This window comes from Tauraco erythrolophus, chromosome 20 (assembly GCF_009769465.1).
Source record: "Tauraco erythrolophus isolate bTauEry1 chromosome 20, bTauEry1.pri, whole genome shotgun sequence".
Taxonomy (NCBI): domain Eukaryota; kingdom Metazoa; phylum Chordata; class Aves; order Musophagiformes; family Musophagidae; genus Tauraco; species Tauraco erythrolophus.
In genome coordinates, this window is record NC_141484.1 from 5767 (window position 1) to 24996 (window position 19230).

At 49.1% G+C, this 19230-nt stretch overlaps 2 long non-coding RNA genes across 2 annotated transcripts; one reads left to right on the forward strand and one right to left on the reverse strand.

The window, feature by feature from the left end:
• Nucleotides 1–7129: 7129 nt before the first annotated feature.
• LOC147527298 (uncharacterized) lies at nucleotides 7130–10880 on the forward strand. The gene is made up of 3 exons (XR_015222740.1): nucleotides 7130–8880; nucleotides 9839–9971; nucleotides 10849–10880. It is a non-coding gene; the product is annotated as an uncharacterized LOC147527298 (long non-coding RNA).
• An 855-nt stretch (nucleotides 10881–11735) lies between these two features.
• Nucleotides 11736–18973, reverse strand: LOC147527299 (uncharacterized). The gene is made up of 4 exons (XR_015222741.1): nucleotides 18779–18973; nucleotides 16765–16845; nucleotides 15096–15336; nucleotides 11736–12880 (listed from the first exon to the last, which is right to left on the reverse strand). It is a non-coding gene; the product is annotated as an uncharacterized LOC147527299 (long non-coding RNA).
• Between the last annotated feature and the right edge of the window lie 257 nt (nucleotides 18974–19230).

The window sequence follows — 19230 nt, forward strand, 5'->3', positions numbered from 1 at the left end:
TAGGGATGTATAGGGCTCTGTAAGGTTGTATAGTGCTCTTTTGGGTTCTGCGAGGCTCTGTAGATCTCTGAGGGGCTCTATGGGGCTCTCTTAAGCTTTGTGGAGCTCTATAGATCTCTGTGGGGTTCTGTGGGGCTCTGCAAGGTGTTCTGGGGCTCTATAGGGCTCTCTAGAGCTTTATAAGGCTCTATAGGGCTCTGTAAAGCTCTGTTGGCCGCTGTTGGTCTCTATAGGGCTCTGTGGGGTGCTATGGGACTCTGTTGGGCTCTATGGGGTACTGTGGGCCCCTGTATGGCTCTATAAAACTCTTTGGGGCTCGATAGGCTTCTATAAGGCACTGTGGGGCTCTATAAGGCACTGTTCAGGCTCTATAGTACTTTATAGGCATCTGTGGGGCTCTGTAGTGCTCTGTGAGGGTGTCTGAGGATCTATAGGGCTCTGTTGAGCTCTGTGGGGCTCTACAGGGATGTATAGGGCTTTGTAAGGATGTATAGTACTCTTTTGGGTTCTGTCAGGCTTTATAGATCTCTGTGAAGCTCTATAGATCTCTGTGTGGCTCTCAAGCTTTGTGGAGCTCTAAAGATCTCTGTGGGGTTCTGTGGGGCTCTACAAGGTGTTCTGGGGCTCTATAGAGCTTTATAAGTCTCTATAGGGCTCTGCGGGGCTCTATAAAGCTGTGTTGGACTCCGTAGGGCTCTGTGGGTCTCTGTAGAGGTCTGTTGGTCTCTGCGAGGCTCTATAGTGCTCTGTGGGGCTCTGTAGGGCTCCAAAGGGCTTTATAAGGCTCTGTAAGTCTCTGTGGGGCTCTACGGGGCTTTACAAGTCTCATGTAAAGCTCTATAGGCCTCTGTGGGGCTCTAAAGAGCTCTGTGAAGCTTGATAAGGTTCTGTGGAGCTCTGCGAGGGTGTCTGGGGCTCTATAGGGCTCCAAAAGGCTCTGCAAGATTGTCTGGGGTGCTACAGGGCTCTGTGGTGCTCTATAATTTTCTGTTGGCCTCTGTCGGTCTCCATAGGGCTCTACAGGGCTTTATGGGGCTCTCTGGGACTCTATAAGGCTCTATAGGGTTCTGTGGATCTCTATAGGGCTCTACACGGCAATGTGGGTCTTTGCGGGGCTGTCTTTGTCTCTATAGAGCCCTATAGAGCACCACAGAGCCCTACAGAGCCATATAGAAGGCTCTGGGTGCTGTAAGAGGGGTCTAGGGGCATTTAGACTGAGTCCAGGGAGATCTGGCTGTCTCTAGGATTGGTCTGGGTCTATTGGAGCAGGCTGGGGGCTCTACAATTGGCCTTGGAAGGTGTAGAATGGGTGTGGGGGGATCTGGGGGTCTGTAAAATGGGTCTAGGGGCTATAGGTTAGATCTAAGTGCTCTCAGAAGGGTCTGGGGGCCCTAGGATAGGCCTGGGGAAATGTGGAATGGGTCCGGAGAGATCTAGGAATCTCTAGGAGGGGTCTGGGAGGGTGTAGAAGGGGTCTGGGGAGATCTAGGAATCTCTAGGGTGGGTGTGGGCTCTCTGGAAAGGGTCTTGGGGCTCTAGGAGGGGTCTGAGGACACTAAAATGGGTCTGGGGGGATCTAGGGGTCTTAAGAATTGGTCTGGGGGCTGTTGGAGGGGTCTGAGGACTGTAGGAGGAGTTGGGGGGGCTTAGAATGGGTCTGGGGGGATGTGGGGGACTCTACGATAGTTCTGGGGGCTGTTGGAGTGGTCTGAGGACTCTAGGAGGAGTCGGGAGGGTGTAGAATGGGTCTAGGGGGATGTGAGGGACTCTACGATAGTTCTGGGGGCTGTCAGAGGGGTCTGAAGACTCTAGGAGGAGTCAGGGGGGCTTAGAATGGGTCTGGGGGGATGTGGTTCCTCTACGATAGTTCTGGTGGCTTTAGGAATGGTCTGGGGGCTCTTAGAGTGGTCTGGGGGGTGTAGAATGGGGCTGGAAATAGCTGAGAGTCTGTAGGTTGGGTCTGGGGGCTCTAGAATAGGCCTCGGAGGGTGTAGAATGGGTCCGGGGGACTGGGGGGGTCTCTAGGATGGGTCTGGAGGCTGCTTACCGCTGCACCAGGTGTCTGACACCTTAACAGTCACTGCTCCTTCTCCCACTGCTTACTACCCCATCAGCTCCAGTGCCCATATTCTGCTGCGCTCATTGCTTCACACCTTCAAAACAAATCAAAATCCCGACATCAGCAGTCACGGAGCCACAGTCCCATCTTCCCTCTGACACTGGACACCAACTCATGTCACAGCACTGCGCTCTCCTCTCTGTGTCGCTCTTCAACAATCCTCCCCATGCCTTTTCTCTCAGCTGAGTCCACTTAGTCATTTTCCATCATGGCCCTCCTCAGACCACCATCTACAATCCCTTACCCAGCCAGGGAATGGGAGAGAGACACAGACATAGAAAGAAAACTTAAAAACCACCGGGGTGAAGGAAGGAGCAAGAAGAAATAACAAACCCAGAAAAGGGAGTTATTAAAAATTAGGGTCAGGGAACCAGTGGGTGGGAAACATGGAAAACAATTTCAAAAGCAGCATTGTCAAGATAAAAACGCTCATCTACGACCCTTCCTCAATATGCAGCAGCTCACCTACGTAGGTAATGGAAGCTCCCAGCACCGTGTCTGCTCTGTCAGTGACGGCTCAGGGGATCCTTCCTCTCTCCAGGGACTGTCTGTTGCTGGCTGGAGGCACCTGCCTGTGGGACCCCCTGGATTCACTCCTCAGCCAGTTCTCCTCCATCAGCTCCCAAAGACAGGTGTGCCCAGGCAGCCCCTTTTATAGCCACAGCCCCACCCTCAGCCTCACTGGCCACACCTGGGGTGCTCTCTGCCCCAGCTGGAGCCCGTTGGGAAGAGGAGCCAATTTCTCTAGGATTTACCTAGGGGTCTCTGGGGGTACCTAGGTTGTGTCTGGGGGCTCTAGGATGCACATGGGAGGTGTAGAATGGAGCTGAAGGGATCAAGGGGTCTCTAAGATGAATGTGGGGGCTGTAGAAGGGGTCTGGAAAGATCTGGGGACTCAAGGAGGGGTCTGGGGGGATCCGTGGGTCTCTAGGATGGATCTGGAGAAGTGTAGAATGGGTCAGAGGGCATCTAGGGGTCTCTAGGATTGATCTGAGGGCTGTAAGTGGGGTCTGGGTTCTGTAGGAGGGGTCTCGGGGTTTGTAGAATTGGTTTGAGTGGATCTGGGGGTCTCTAGCATGGGTCTGGCCTCTCTAGGAGGGGTCTGGGTACTCTAGGATAAGCCTAGAGGAGTGTAGAATAAGTCTGGTAGGATCTGTGGGTCTCTAGGATGAATCTGGGCACTGAAAAGTCTGGGGCTGTGTAGAATAGGTCCAGGAGCATCTGGGGGTCTCTAGCATGGGTCTGAAAGCTCTAGGAGGGGTCTGGGGTCTGTAGAATGGGGCTAGAAATATCTGAGGGTCTCTACGGTGGGTCTGGGGGCTGAAATAGAGGTCTATGAGCTCTAGGAGGGGTCTGGGGGTATGTGGAATGGGTCCAGGGACATCTGAGGGGCTCTAGGAGGGATCTGGGGGCTCTAGGAGGGGTCTGGGGGCTCTACGATTGGCCTTGGAAGGTGTAGAATGGGGGGGGGGGGTGGATCTGGAGATCTCTAGGATGGGTGTGAAGACTGTAGGAGTTGTCTGGAGTCTCTAGGAAAGATCTGGGTGCTCTAGGATTGTCCTGGGAAGATTTAGAATAGGTCTGGTAGGATCTGGAAGTCTGTAGGATGAGTCTGGGGGCTCTCAGAAGGCTCTGTGCATTCTAGGACTGGCATTGGGGGGTGTAGAATCTGTTTGGGGGAATCTGGGGTTCTGTAAAATGGGTCTGGGGGCTGTAGGTTAGGTCTAAGAGCTCTAAGAGGGGTCCGGGGGCTCTAGGATAGGCCTGGGAAAGTGCAGAACGGGTCCAGAGTGATCTAGCAATCTCTAGGATGGATCTGAAGGCTTTAGGATAGGACTGGGAGGGTGTAGAATGGGTCTGGGAAGATCTAGGCTTTTCTAGGATTCGTCTGAGGGCTGTAAGAGGGGTCTGGGGGCTGTAGGAAGAGTCTGGGAGTTTGTAGAATGGGGGGGATCTGGGGGTCTCTAGACTAGGTCTGCGATCTCTAGGAGAGGTCTGGGAAGGTGTAGAATAAGACTGGGAAGATTTGGGGGTCTCTAGGATGCATCTGGGGCTTTAAGAGGGGTCTGGAGTCTCTAGGATAGGCCTGGGATGTGTAGTATGGGTCTGGGGGGTGTCTGTAGGAGGTGTCTCGGGGCTGGAAGAGGGGTCTGGGCGTCTCTAGGAGGGGTCTGGTGGACTCTAGGAGGGGGTCGAGGAGGATATAGAATAAGGTTGGGGCGATCTGGGGGTCTTTAGGATTGGCCTGGAGATTGTAGGAGGAGTCTGGGAGCTCTAGGATAGGCCTGGAGTGTTGTAGAATCAGTCTGGGTGCTTCTGGGAGTCTCTAGGATGGGTCTGGTGGCTTCAAGAGGCGTCTGGGGATGTAGAAGGATTCTAGGGGTTTGTAGAAGGGGTCGTGGGGGATCTAGGGGTCTCTAGGATGAGTCTGGGGTTTCTAGGAGGGGTCTAAAGGCTCTAAGAGGTTTCTGGGGAAGTGTAGAATGGGTCTAGGGGGATGTAGGGGATTCTATGATGGTTCTGGGGGCTTGAAGAAGGGTCTGGGGGCTGTTAGAGTTGTCTAGGGGGGTGTAGAATGAGGCTGAAAAGATCTGGGGGTCTCTATTATGGGTCGGGGGGCTTTAGGGGAGGTCTGGGAGCTCTAGGAGGTGATTTGGGGCTCTAGGAAGGATGTAGGGGTGTGTGGAAAGGGTTTAGGGGGATCTGGGTGTTGTTAAATTTAGTCTGGGGTGTCTAGGACAGGTCTAGGGTCTCTAGGAGGTAACTGGGGAGGCATAGAATGCATCTGGGGGTATGTGAGGGTCTCTAGGAGGGGTCTGGAAGCTCTAGAAGGGGTCCGGAGGTTCTAGAACAGGCATGGGGGATGTAGTATGGGTCTGGGGGGATCTGGGAGTCTCTAGGATGAGTCTGAGGGCTCTAGGAGGGGTCTGGGGGGTGTAGAATAAAACTGGAGGAATGTGGAGGTCTCTAGGATGGGTCTGAGGGCTGTAAGAAAGGTCTTGGAGCTCTAGAATAAGCCTGAGGGGGTGTAGAATGGATCTGGGGGAATGTGGGGGTCTCTAGGATGGGTCTGGGAGAACTAGGAGGGGTCTGAGAGCTCTAGGATCTGTCAGGGGGGTGCAGAATGATTCTGGTGGGATGTGGGGGTCTCTAGGATGGGTCTGGGAGTTCTAGGAAGGGTCTGGGAGCTCTAAGACAGGCCCGAGAGGGTGTAAAATGTTTCTGAAGAGATGTAAGGGTCTCTAGGATGGGTCTGGGGGCTCTAGAAGAGGCCTGGGAGCTTGTATAATCTTTCTGGGGTGATCTGGGTGAGGTGTAGAATGGGTCAGGGAGGATCTAAGGGACTCTAGGATGGTTCTAGTAGTTCTGGAGGACTTCCGGCCCATAGAGAGTGAGTTCGGCTGACTGACGGGGCACTTCCGGTGTTCTGGAGGACTTTCGGCCCATAGAGCGTGAGTTCGGCTGACTGACGGGGCACTTCCGGTGTCCTGGAGGACTTCCGGCCCATAGAGAGTGAGTTCGGCTGACTGACGGGGCACTTCCGGTGTCCTGGAGGACTTCCGGCCCATAGAGAGTGAGTTCGGCTGACTGACGGGGCACTTCCGGTGTCCTGGATGACTTCCGGCCCATAGAGAGTGAGTTCGGCTGACTGACGGGGCACTTCCGGTGTTCTGGAGGACTTTCGGCCCATAGAGACTGAGTTCGGCTGACTGACGGGGCACTTCCGGTGTTCTGGAGGACTTTCGGCCCATAGAGAGTAAGTTCGGCTGACTGACGGGGCACTTCCGGTGTTCTGGAGGACTTTCGGCCCATAGAGAGTGAGTTCGGCTGACTGACGGGGCACTTCCGGTGTCCTGGAGGACTTCCGGCCCATAGAGAGTGAGTTCGGCTGACTGACGGGGCACTTCCGGTGTTCTGGAGGACTTTCGGCCCATAGAGACTGAGTTCGGCTGACTGACGGGGCACTTCCGGTGTTCTGGAGGACTTTCGGCCCATAGAGAGTGAGTTCGGCTGACTGACGGGGCACTTCCGGTGTTCTGGAGGACTTTCGGCCCATAGAGAGTGAGTTCGGCTGACTGACGGGGCACTTCCGGTGTCCTGGAGGACTTCCGGCCCATAGAGAGTGAGTTCGGCTGACTGACGGGGCACTTCCGGTGTTCTGGAGGACTTTCGGCCCATAGAGACTGAGTTCGGCTGACTGACGGGGCACTTCCGGTGTCCTGGAGGACTTCCGGCCCATAGAGAGTGAGTTCGGCTGATTGACGGGGCACTTCCGGTGTTTGGAGGACTTCCGACCCATAGAGAGAGAGTTCGGCTGACTGACCGGGCACTTCCTGTGTCCTGGAGGACTTCCGGCCTTTAGAGAATGAGTCTGGAGGACTGATAGCGCACTTCCGTTGTGCCGGAGGACTTCCGGCCCATAAAACGTAGGTTCGGAGGACTGAAGGGCGCTTTCGGGTTGTCTTGGAGCGCCGTGGGGGCCCGTACCGGAGCGCCGATGGCCGGTTTCGGTGCCGGGCGGAGAGGTCTGTGCTGCGGAAGGGCGACAGCGTCCGTCCGTCGCCGACAAGCCGCTCTGAGCGGCGGCAGCTGTTGCCGCCGGGGCCGCGGCGGTGCCGGTTCTTCCTCCGGCCGCAGTTCTCGAGAGCCTGGCGCCGGCCCGGCCTCCGCGAGGGCGTTTGTCCGCGGCTCGGGGCCGCCCGGGCGGGTGCCGGCGGTGGCGGCAGCTGCTGCCGCGGGCGGGTCCCTCTCACCGCGGCCAGTTCTGCCTCCGGGCCGTTTCGCTGCGGGTGCGGGGTCGGGGCCGCGCTCGGCGGTGCCGCGCGGAGGGGCGGTGGTGCCGGGGGCGCTCAGCCGCGCAGTTCGGTTACCCTTACGCGGAAGTGGCGGTGGCCGTTTAAGCGGCGCTGCCCGTTACGGGCGGGACGGCTGTGCCGAGCAGTGATGGCGTCCGGCCCAAGCAGCCGCCGCCCGGGCGGGTGTGACCACAGTGAGCGGAGCGGGGGCTCCTCCGGGGCGCTCCGTTGAGGCACGGGACGGCACTGACACGGCCCCGGTCAGTCAGTGACTGTTCTCGGGCGCAGCGAGCGAAGGACTCGCGCCCGGGGAGAATCCCGGTTCTCTGCGGCCGCAGGAGAACGGAAAAGGACACGAAGCGCCGACAGCAGAGACGGCGGCGGCAGAAAAGCTTCTTCTCTCGTCTGAGTCGCCGTTGTGCAGCGGGAGTCACGAGCCACGCCTGAGCGCGGCAGGTGCACTCGGCTGGTGTCACCACAACGCGCTCCCGGTTGCGGTTCTGGTTCTGCTCCGTGACTCGAGATGTTCGTTACGGCGGTGCTGCCCGGCCGCCGCGAGAGCCCAAATGTAACATCGCTGCTGTTTGGTGAGTGAGAGGCATTAACGATGCCCAATTAGTGTTCTCAGTGTTTTCAAAATTCAGTGTAACTGTTTACTAATCACATTCATTTTGCACTGGTTTTACTTTTATTTTAGTTCTACTTGAAAGAAATCTGTGGGGTTGGGGGGTGTAGCTGTCCCCCAAAATGGCCACGTTTAAATTTAAGTGGTCACGATACTCTGTTAACAGTTTTCTAATTTTATTTTAAAACTAATTCTTTCAATGTTGTTAATTCTGGTTGAGAATCATCAACCACCTATGAATTTTCTTAATACCTACATTTAAACACAGCTGTTAATTAGTGACTCATTTTTATTTCTCTTTATTTAAAAATCTAAAGCTTTGATTATTGTTTTGGTTCTAGGCAGGAGTCATTATTGGTTGTGAACTTACAGCTGTGTTATAATTTAAGTATTAAACACTCTTCATTAGCTTTCCAATTCTATTTGCATTTGAAATTCTAAAACGGTCTTATTTTGTTTCTGATGGAGTCATTCATGACGGCAATTTATTTAATAATGGCTCTATTTAACTTTAGCTATTAATGGCTGTCAATCAGTTTTCTATATGGCTTCAAAAAAGGCTGCTGAATTTTTTTATTAAAATTACTGTGAAGACTGGGAATCTGTACCACCTGGTTTGTGAAGTAGTAGCTATGATTAAATTTAACCATGATTCATCTCTAAATATTTCCTTTGTTTATTTGCACTCTAAGGTTTTGTCACTTTACCACTAAGTGGCATTAACTAGTGCCTGCGATTTTTTTGTTTTTTGAATACTGACTAGAGTTGTTTAGCTATAGATGCTAATCCCAGTTAGTGCTCTGTTGTTTGTATTTTGCTGCTTGTGATTTTATAATATAAATTTGAAGCAATTACTGTCTGTAAAGTTTTGCAGAGTAGCTGGAGTCTGCGCATTATTTACTTGTAAAGACTGTTCTCGTTACTGCTATTTAAGTTTTTATTCTACATGTTTTAAAGTAAATAAGAAGTAGTAAAAATTAAAATAATAGGAACATTGGAAATCCCAGGGAGAACAGCGGGAGCACCGTGGTGTGAGCAGAGGTCAGACAAGCGCTTCAGTCCCGCTCGGTTGCTCCAGGATTTTGCACTTTGACTCTGCCAGCCCTTTTTTTCCAGGAACGCCGAATTCCTGGGGGAGCGGACGCGCGCACAGCAGATACACAGCAGCGTCAGAGTGCCAGCTGTGCCACCGCCGCCCGCTGCACCCTGTTACTGCTGCTGAACCCACCGAAGCCCGAGCGACTGCCGCCCTCTCGGCCAAAAGGTTCTGACGGAACCGGTGGCACCAAGACCACCTGTGGGTGCCCAATGGAGACAGAGGAGTGCTGCAGTGAGGACAGGTGAGAGGTATGATGCGTAGCACTGAAACACCGTGCCAGGTCGCGCACATGCAGCACAGAGAGTTTTATTCTGCACGAGGCAGACGGCCATCCTCAGTGTCTGCATGGCTCTCGTCACGGCACCACCGTAACTTCCGGGTGGAAAACGAGCAGGCTCTGTGCCCAGCAGCATGCCCTCACCCTCTGTGCCACGAGAGCTGCGCCCACCTGCCAGGTGACACCGGAGACCATGAAGCAAAGCCAGTGCCTTTCGGCATTCCGATCAGTGGTTGGGATGCAGGAGCAGAGCGTGCCAATGGTGCTTAGCCGGGGCATGCTGCAGACTCTCGAGGGACCAGCAGCCCTGTAGAGGGTCTGGGGAGGCTGGAGCTTTGGGCAGAAACAGCAGCGTGAAACGGAGCGAGTCTGAACACTGAATCCTGTGCGTGGGTGGGGTAACGCTGCTGTCGCGTTACGGCGTGATGTTGGGTCAACAGAGGACAGGGAGGGGGTTACCTCGAGCCCTCCTCAATGGACCGGTCTGTCGGGCTCACACTGACAGCATCACCGGGACAGATCCCTCTGGGCAGCCCACTGAGTCGGAGGGTGATTGTCTGACCTGTTCAGGGACCCTGTGAGCAGTGCACCAGGCCAAATCCCTTCTATCCCCGGTATCAATTGTTAAAGTTTCCGGAAACTTGTATTTATATATGACAAATTTTATTACATATGCTCGTGACAGGATACAGATTTGAAGACAGCCGGTGACAGGGACTGACTGCGAAAGCAGAACCAATCAGCGATAATTCTAAATAGTGAGCAAGGTGTTGGTAACTAAGCGTGCATAACACAGAGCTCTTACCCAACAGGTGTCCCTATGGGGGAGAAGAGAGGTCCAGACCGTTGGCTGATCCCAGACGTTCCGATGGAGGTCTTCCCCCAACACCCCCTTCTCTTAAGCCATTTTTATATTTTTCAGGTGGAGCTCAAGTGACTCTGATCATGCATATCTTGGTCAGGATTGGTGTGAATTTTCCTCGCTTCGATTTGAAGGTATAGACTAGAAGAATTTCGTGGTGCATGCTCAGTGAGAGGTGGTCGCAGTAACTTAGGTAAGTTACTAAATGCAAAGAAGAATTTGGCAGGTGGGTGACAGTAACAAGTCCAGTAGTAATCCCACCACTTTTAATGAAGGAAATAATACAAACAAAACATAAGGAATGTCATTAGGGAGCAGAAGTATTGGTAGCTCTCCTAAGCAGACATAGTCTTAGTAAAAATACTAGAAATAGCTAAAATGACAACTGCAAAATATGGGATATGTTTAAAAAAAAAAAAAATCTAGTTATAAAGAGAAAAGTTCACATGGAAATACTGACATCAGGAATGGAACCAGAGGATTACTGGCAAGTACATTTTTCAGAATTACCCCAGCAACACAGGTATCGATACATTCTGGTAGGGGCTGACACTTCTACAGGACGGCTGGAAGCTTTTCCCTGTCAAACGAATCAAGCAAAGGAAGTCATTAAATGGCTACTGCAAGAAATTATCCTGAGATTTGGGGCACCTATTGGAATTTCCTGGGATAGAGGTTCACATTTCACTGCAGAAATAGTACAAGGTGTTAGTAGAATTTTGGGAATCACATGGGATTTACACACACCTTGGAGATCGCAATCTAGTAGGAAGGTAGAAAGAATGAATCAAACGCTGGAAAGACAAATTAGTAAAATATGTCAGGAAACTAATTTGAAATGGCCTCAGGCACTCCCACTAACCCTTTTACAAAATCGAGTTCAACCAAAAAGCAGAACATTAGTCAGTCCATATGAGTTATTGTATGGAAAGCCTTAGGAGTCTCCTGAGCCAAATTTGAATATGCACTGGAAAGGAAAACAAGATGTACATAACTATCTGCTTTCTTTAGGAGAAACTCTAACTGCGCTTCGGGGTGCGGCTGTACAGAACAAACCTCTGTCTTTGCAGAATCTGGTGCACGACTTCCAACCAGGAGATTACATCTATGGGAAGACGTGGACTTCTGAACCTCTTCAAGGTGGCTGGAAAAGACCTTTTCAGGTATTGCTGACTGCCTTCACTGCCATCAAGATTGCTGAATCGGATGCTTGGATACATGACACAAGGGTAAAGAAAGCCCCGCCATCACGGAAAACTGAATAGGGATCCTGAGACTTCAAAATTGACTTTGAAATATGTTTAATTTTGTGCATCATTCTGAAATTTTTGGAAAATGGATACTGTGGTGGAGATAATTGTTAGTGGGAGCCTGGTTCGAGGTAAAAATTGAACAACAAGAAGTATCAGTGAGGTAAGAAAATCAATTAAAACTGAGGTATAATTTTACTCAAATCCCAGACTTTAATCTTGACAAGTTGCAAGTGAATTAGAAAAAAAAATAAAGAAAAAAATTGAAGTTAGATGCAGAAATAAATGAAGTAATAGTGCACCCTGACTATAAAAATAAAGTGCACAAACAAAATGGAAAGAACTTTTCCAAGGTAATTAATATTACCTTGAACATATGAAGGTCAATATCGTTCTTAGTTAAGAGATGGAGAATCAGACCATAAAACCTTTACAGTAAAAGTTCAAGTCCCTATACAGGGCAAAAAGGAAAGAAAGATAAAAAATAAAAGACAAATAGAAGCAGAAAAAAATAATATACCTCCCAAGAACCACACACACCAAAAAAAAATTATGTTAAGATTAATCAAAGAGTTTGCCAAATTGCAAAACACATGTCACAAATCACTGCTTGTTTACCAATATCAAAAGCAGTAGGTGAATCAATTCCATGGAGAATTCTAACCATGAATTTGAATAAATTAAAACATGAAAATGAAACTACACAATGTGAACAAAACCCAGTTATTAAATAGCAAGAAAAAGTGGAAATTAAAAAAAACAGTGGAAATCTCCAGCAAATCGAGCCAATTGTGAAAAACTATTACATCATGTTTTTACCAAGATAAGAAGGTTTTGAAATGTAGGAAGGTGTTCTCATAATCAACTGATAGAGAAAAATGTAAGCCAAATGATCATGGGATGGAAGTGTGAAAAAACTGATCAAACATCGAATAAAGTGGCAAGTTAAAACTCTGTTTGGTCAATGAACAATTTATCACAATTCCAGTACATGGCAAAGGCTACTTGGTGTTTTACTTGGGACGGGTCAATTTTTGCAAGTTGGCCATCGGTACGGGATAAAGGAAGCTCAACACGAAAGAAGGAAAATCCAGTGTCACGGTGGAAATGTGAAAAGAAGTAGAATTGCAGTACTGTTGACAGAATAATCCGAGATATTTCCCCTCCAACTGCTGCTTTAAAATACGGATGTCTTTGTCAAGGCCTTAAAAATAGCCTTGTATTGACTGAAACATATACTCCTAACAGAGGAACAATATTGAGTTATAAGAAATCTTCAATTCAGAGTCCAGGACACTTAGTTTGAGCAATAAGTGATAAAACCTGGACAACACATTTACCTTTAGAGAGCAAGTAAAGCAAATAACTTTAGGCATGCCAACATTATGTCCAATTTGTAAACAGCTCCTTTCAGAGGAACTTTATAAAATTTAAAATTAGAACAAATAAAAATTCAGAAATAAATGAAGAATGGAATAAGTCTTTTTTCTTTTTATCAGAGATAAAAATCAGTTGAACACTAGAATCCTTATTGACTCTTTTACCAATATATATGAACAAGGAATTGATGTATCATCTAACAGGTCAGGTAAGGAGCCGGCAAATGTGACCAGAAGGGGACTGAAAGATTTAAATATACGATTACAAGCCACTTCAAAAATAACTTTACAAAAGAGAACAGCTTTAAATATGCTCTTACTTAAAGACCGTGGTGTCTGTGGATACCTAAAAAAAATAGAATTAACCGTTGTTATATACACATTCCAAATGCGACTCCAGATGTAAAACGTGACTTAAGACTTACCAAAGTGGAAGAAAGCACTCAAGAACTTCAGCAGAACATGCAAGAGAGCTGGGGAGACAAAATTTTTAATGGATTAGGGTGGAATTTGAGTTCTTGGGAAAAATCACTAATTAGCACTGCAACTGTCTTGTTAATAATCTTTTTGGTGATTCTTTTGATGTATTATTGTTTGAAGAGACAAATAAATAACGAAACTGCATTTAATTGGATGATTATCCAGGCTGTGGCCAGACAGCAGGATGAAACGGAATCAATCCTAAGGCTCCCACCAGCATATGGTGAATGAAGTCCTAATAATGTACCGTAGGGAATATTCAACTTTTAGCATTAAGATCAAAGTACTGAAATTATTTTCAAAACTTTCAAAGGGGGGGAAATGTGACAAAACTTTGACAAAGTAATCAAGATTTAATCAAGTAGAAAAATTGAGTAGAAAACTGAGAAGCATAATGTGTAGGGGAGGATTGTTAAGTTTAATAAGTAACTATAGAGACCTCACTAGGAAATTACTGGATCTTTCTGTGTATTGTTTTAAACCAAGTAACTATGGATACCTCATCCTCCAGCTACTGGATTTTTCTATGTTTTGTTTTAAGAAACTAAGGAAACCGTCACAGACACCAGTTATTCTGCTTGGAAACCCCCTTGCCCCTTCCCATCTGGATTTGAATATCAAGGATTCTCATCAGTAAAATTAAATAAATTCAACCAGTGACTGTTATAAAATAATAATATTGATAAGGTAATATAACTAGTAAAACCAATCACTTTAAAGGTCAAATTTAAAAGCAAGAATCATATGCAATTTTATGTAAAAGAACTTATGGAACGAGGATTCAACAAAATGAGTGTATAAAAATCCATAGGTTTTTATAAGGTGGACATGCTTGGTATGCTTGAAAATTCTGGAACAGGGCAGAAGGCTACTCTACTCCCGTCTACTCTGCTCTGGTGAAACTCCACCTGGAGTACTGTGTTCAGCTGTGGGGCCCCCAACGTAAGAAGGACAGGGACCTGTTACAAGGGGTCCAGAGTAGGGCCACGAAGATGATCTGAGCATGGCAGCACCTCTCCTATGAAGACAGGCTGAGAGAGTGGGGGTTGTTCAGCCTGGAGAAGAGAGGGCTCCAGGGAGACCTTATAGCAATCTTCCAGAATCTAAAGGGGCTACAAGAAAGCTGGAGAGGGACTTTTTGCAAAGGCATGTAGTGATAGGACAAGGGGCAATAGCTTTAAACTGAAAGAATGAGATCTAAGGAAGAAATTCTTCCCTCTGAGCATGGTGAAGCACTGGAACAGGTTGCCCAGAGAAGCTGTGGATGCTCCATCCCTGAAACTGTTCAAGGACAGGCTGGATGGGGCTTTGAGCAACCTGATCTAGGGGAAGGTGTCCCTGCCCATGGAAGGGGGACTGGAACTAGATGATCTTTAAGGTCCCTTCCAACCCAAATGATTTTATGATTCTATAATTTTAATTTTTTTTTTTGCACTGCAAGACAAACATAGGGCCCAAGGGCACATGGAGAGGGTTTCAGGGAAATTTGAAATGTCAACTGAGGGTCTCGAGTGGGCTCTGGAGAACATGCAGAGCCTTGGTGCACACCAAAGGGGCCGTAAGGCAGGCTGTAATTGACTTCAGCCACAGCAGTTAATCTAAAAGGTAGGTATTACATGTTTCCCTTTTCCTCTATGCATACCTGGTAACAAAACAAACACAAAACTATGGAAGCAAAGCTAATCTAGAAATAATTAAAAATATATGCAGGTAGGAATGGATTATTTAGTCCTTAGAGCTGCCCCTGAGAGACAGAAATTACAATTTTTACCAATAGTTATCATAGCTATACAGGCATGAACACCTTCTCTAGGAATTTCTATTGATTTTCAGGGGTCCACTGAACTGCGTTTTTGCTTCCCTGTTTCATCCAATTTGGCAGGTATTATTCATAAAAATCTGTTCACCAGTCTTATCTCTGTAATCTGTCCGCATTTGCTATCACCGATTGCATGTCTATAGCAAAAACATAAAGCGGGCGTTTAACTTTCAATGGGAGCGCGCGCCGCGTAACTCCAACACGGACGCGCTTCGCTTCCGCTCCCACCGCAGGGGCGAAGACTTAGCGCGGCGTGTTCCACTGCGCATGCGTGAGCGGCGGGCTGCAGCACCGCGAGCCAGCCACAGGAGGGCACACGAGAGCAGCGACGGCCGCACTGGCGAAGGGCGGACTCCGGCGGACGGAACCGAGCGCCGGCGGCTCCTTACCGAGGCGTGCACGGGTGCAGGCAGCAGAGAGGCAGAGCGGCTGCGGGACCGCCCTGTGAACATCGGTCTTGCTGCTCACGCCGCTGTGCAGACAGCTGACAGACAAGATGAGCCTTTTTCTTTTTGCAGCGCTGATTATGACACCATGTCCCCTTAATTCCCCTTTTTCTTCAGTCTGTGTTCACACAGTAGCAGTAAAGCTCCCTGGGCAGCAACTGAACATTTATTTCTCCCTAGAGTTCTGGAGAGTGCAGGAAAAGACCATAACTTGCAAGTGCATGTGTAATCTCTCATGTTTATCACTTTGTATCATAGTCCTGTCTTTCCCTCCACCACTCAGGAAGAAAACCCCTCTATATTTAAAATTTGTTTGAAGGGGAAACTAACCAGAGTACATAGTGATCAAATGAAACTGGGGAAAGGGAACCAAAGACTCTGATATAACTCTCCCAAAATAGAGGAACAGCTCTGGGCATGGCCAAACTACCCCCTAAAACCCAAGAAGGGGATGCCACAATACTGCTAAGACCCCATCCTCAAATCTGCAGAGACCAGAGAAGACCACTGTACCCTGCCAAGCACAGTAGTAACATGCCCCCACACAAACTATGAACAGAGGCCATAGGTGAGGAGGAAAAGTCCCATTGGCCATCCTGAACATCTCAGAAACTTCAGTAAAGTCCCAGAAAGACCACAGCATCCTGCAAACCCACAAGCAGTCCACCACAGGCCTCCAGAACAGCTCCATCGAGATGATCAGAGCGCCTCAGGGACCCCAGGCTTGGGGAGGCTGCCTGGCTGGGTCCTTACTGTGTCCCCTAATTAATCCAATGACTTCTGCATTAACTCAGAATAAAGTGCAGCCAAGGGCTAGCTCGTGCTTATTTTCTTGGGATGGGAACAGAGAATGCAATGGGTGGTGTCTCAGGAGCAAGAGACATCAGGACTGAGGAGGAGCCTCCAAGCAGGGATGATGTGGTATAGTTTAGGGGTGGTATCAGGGCATTCTTTGAGGGTTCTGGGGTGGCGCTGAGGGCAGTGTTGGAATCATTGATGGTCTTGGGCAGGGTTTGGTGTTGGGGGCTTTTGGTCCGGGCCTGGGGGTGTTTTGAAGTCCTGGGACTTTGAGGGTTGATGGTGGGTTTGGGGCAGAATTTAGCAGCTGTGGGGGAGCTGGAGGCTGGTTTGAGTGATGTCTGCAAAGCCTTTGGGCAGAGGGCTTTTGCTGGCAGCATATCAGGATGGCAAACCAATACCAGAGCAGTGCTGGTTTTGTGCAAATACTAGTGCCTTGGGTGCTTTGTGTGGCTGTCAAGAGTTCCAGGAGGAACCATGGGGGACCTCATGAGTGACTTTGCTTGCCTGAGAAGCCATCAGAGAGGAAAAGCCTGCACCCTATAATCTTTTAGATCCTCCTGCCTCTCCCCTCCCTCCCTGTGTGCTCCAGATCAGACAGCTCACCCCGCTCCTTGCATGCTCCAGCCACACTCACCCCTCATGTGCTTAGCATACAGGTTCTTTCTTCACTGATGAGGCCAAGACTCAGCATAACCCCAAATTCACTCCAACTTTACCAACTTCAGTAGTCAAGGTACTTAGCTTTTCTTGTTTCAAACCTTCCTTGCTATTTCCTTTCTTCCTAACCCTCCTAGGCTCCGTCTATACTTACATGCTTCTTTAAAATATCACTAAAATCAACAAATCAGGTCAAGCTGCGTCTCTTCAAGTTGTTTGCCCTCAAAGTACTGCCCTGCAAAACAAAGACAACTGTTGAGGCCAGTAATTTATCTTATTTTCAGAGTACTTTTCCAAAGCTTTAACTGTGATTGATGGAATTGCTTCTCTTTACATTACGCAAAGCTACATTCATTAACTGTTTCTTCTAGTTTGGACACCCTTGAGAGCTCCATGCCTCTGGCCGAGCAGCATTGGGGCATACATCCCATTCCCCTGTGGCATGGGACTGAGGTACAAAGATGTCACCGTGAGTGCCAGGTAGCCAGAATCAGGTGGCAGAAGGAAGTTGGCGACATCTAGAGTCATCTGGGGCCTGCAGGCAGGGATATGGTTGGTTTCTGGGTGTTGGGGCAGGCTTTTTTTTATTAGTTGCCATGACTGAAGTTAAAAGCAAGAGGAAAATATATCCAAATGAAGGAAATACAAGAAAATGGATCCAGTTTAAAAGCACCTTCATCTTCAAACAAGATAAACTATTTCTATTGATGTGCCTCCTACTGCAAAGGCTGAGACTGTAGAAAAAGTTTCCATTTCCATATCAGCACTGCAGCTTCCTCCACATGTACAAGGTTATGTACCTAAGCAGAAGTCAACAAAGCTTGCCCTGTTACGAACACAAGTAGAACTCACTGCCTCTGCCACAGTGCCCTAAACCTTCACTGCCTTAAGTAACTCAGTATAACCTACACAATCCACATCTCAATCTGATGTGTGATCCAATACCCCAATTAATAGAGCACCCCTTCCTCCCCTGTCTCTGGCTGCCTGCCCTCGTTTGAGCTGCTCTTGTGTACTTCTGCTACTAGTTCTGCCCAGCCCATCAGGACATGCCCAACTTCAAGGCTGCACAGTGCACTCCCTAATACATACAGCAAGGGGAACATTAATCTTATTTTCTCCATTCTAGCACATATACCACAGCATAGCTCTTCCTCTCAGCACAGGAGATTGTGAGGAACCATGATTATCTCAGCACTGCTGCAGGCCAAATCACAGAGATCACATGTGTAACAGGGAGAAAAACAACCAAAGCCTCTCAATGTTTAGTACAAAGATCCTTTCCAGTTTTGAGTCTGCAGTGCTCTACAAGCACTTCCCATGCAAAATCAACACATACTCACACTCATTTTCCATAGGAAACTCTATGATACCACATCCTGACACACAAAATGTTTTGTTAGTATTTGATCCCTTTCTATGCAGCAGGACTCAGATCTTGATGGTGCAGGGAGGAGTGCACTAAACGTGCCCACCACTGAAGAGGGGTGAGATGGTCTCACAGCTTCCTAATGCATGCATTCTCTGACTCACCCCTTCCTGTGCACTTACACTGCAGGCTAACAACCACCCTCCACAGAAAAACATGGGTACTCATGTAGCCTAGGTCTCCTATTCAGATCCTACTTCTTACCTCTGAGTACCATACCAGAGCTGCAGCTCGGCAGGCAGCTATAACTTAGGCCTTGGCACGCAACACAACAATCACTGCCCACAGGGTTAGGTCTGCAACACCACCCAAGTAGAACGATCCAGAAAACCCTGCATCTCAGTAGCACTACTGAGTGCAAGTGTCTCCAAGGTGCAGGCTTATACAGTTCATTCACTTTCAGAATACAGAAAAATTCCCCCTTGTAGGATGGCACATGAAACAACTGGAAGGGTACTCAGAGACTTTGCCCAGAAACATCCTGCTACATACACCTCTCAATACTCCCAGCCCTTTTACATCACAGACCACGGCCATCTGCAGCCCAGTCCTGCCCATGCCAGAAGCCGGCTTCATAATCCATCTCCCCACTTGCAAATGCAGTCCCCTGCTTGCCATAAGAGAAGGCAATCTCGAATCAATCAATATAAGAAGAGCACTAGCCTGCCCAGGTTGTGTTTTCAAGGGGTGTTGCTGAAAGAAAATGAGAAAACAAGCAAACAGAAACATATTTTCTCACCACTCCTCTTCCACTGTAGCAGAGGTAGGTGGTTCCTTCACCCCACAGCAGGCCACAGAGGAGACCCCAACACTGCTCCCCAGCAGGAGTGACACGTTTTTCCGCTGAAATTTGCGGAGTCGTGACTCAGACTTTGTCTCTGACGCCTCACAGTCACACAAGCATTCCCCGCAGCCCGGAGCAGCCGGAGGACCTCTCCACTGCAGTGACCCACGGCGCGGGGACGCCGACGACCCGCGCACCCAGAAGGCTGCAGGCCGCACTCCCCGCCCGGCAGAGCCCTCGCGGCGCGACACAGCGGCTGGGACGGCCCGGGCCGGTTCAGTCTGTGGGCCCGGTGGGGCGGCGCGGTGCGATGCGATGGGGCAGCAGCCGATGCCGCCGCGAACGGCTCCTCGCCAGGGCGGCCGCGCGGCCGGCAGAGACGCCTGAACACGACACGGGGGACACGC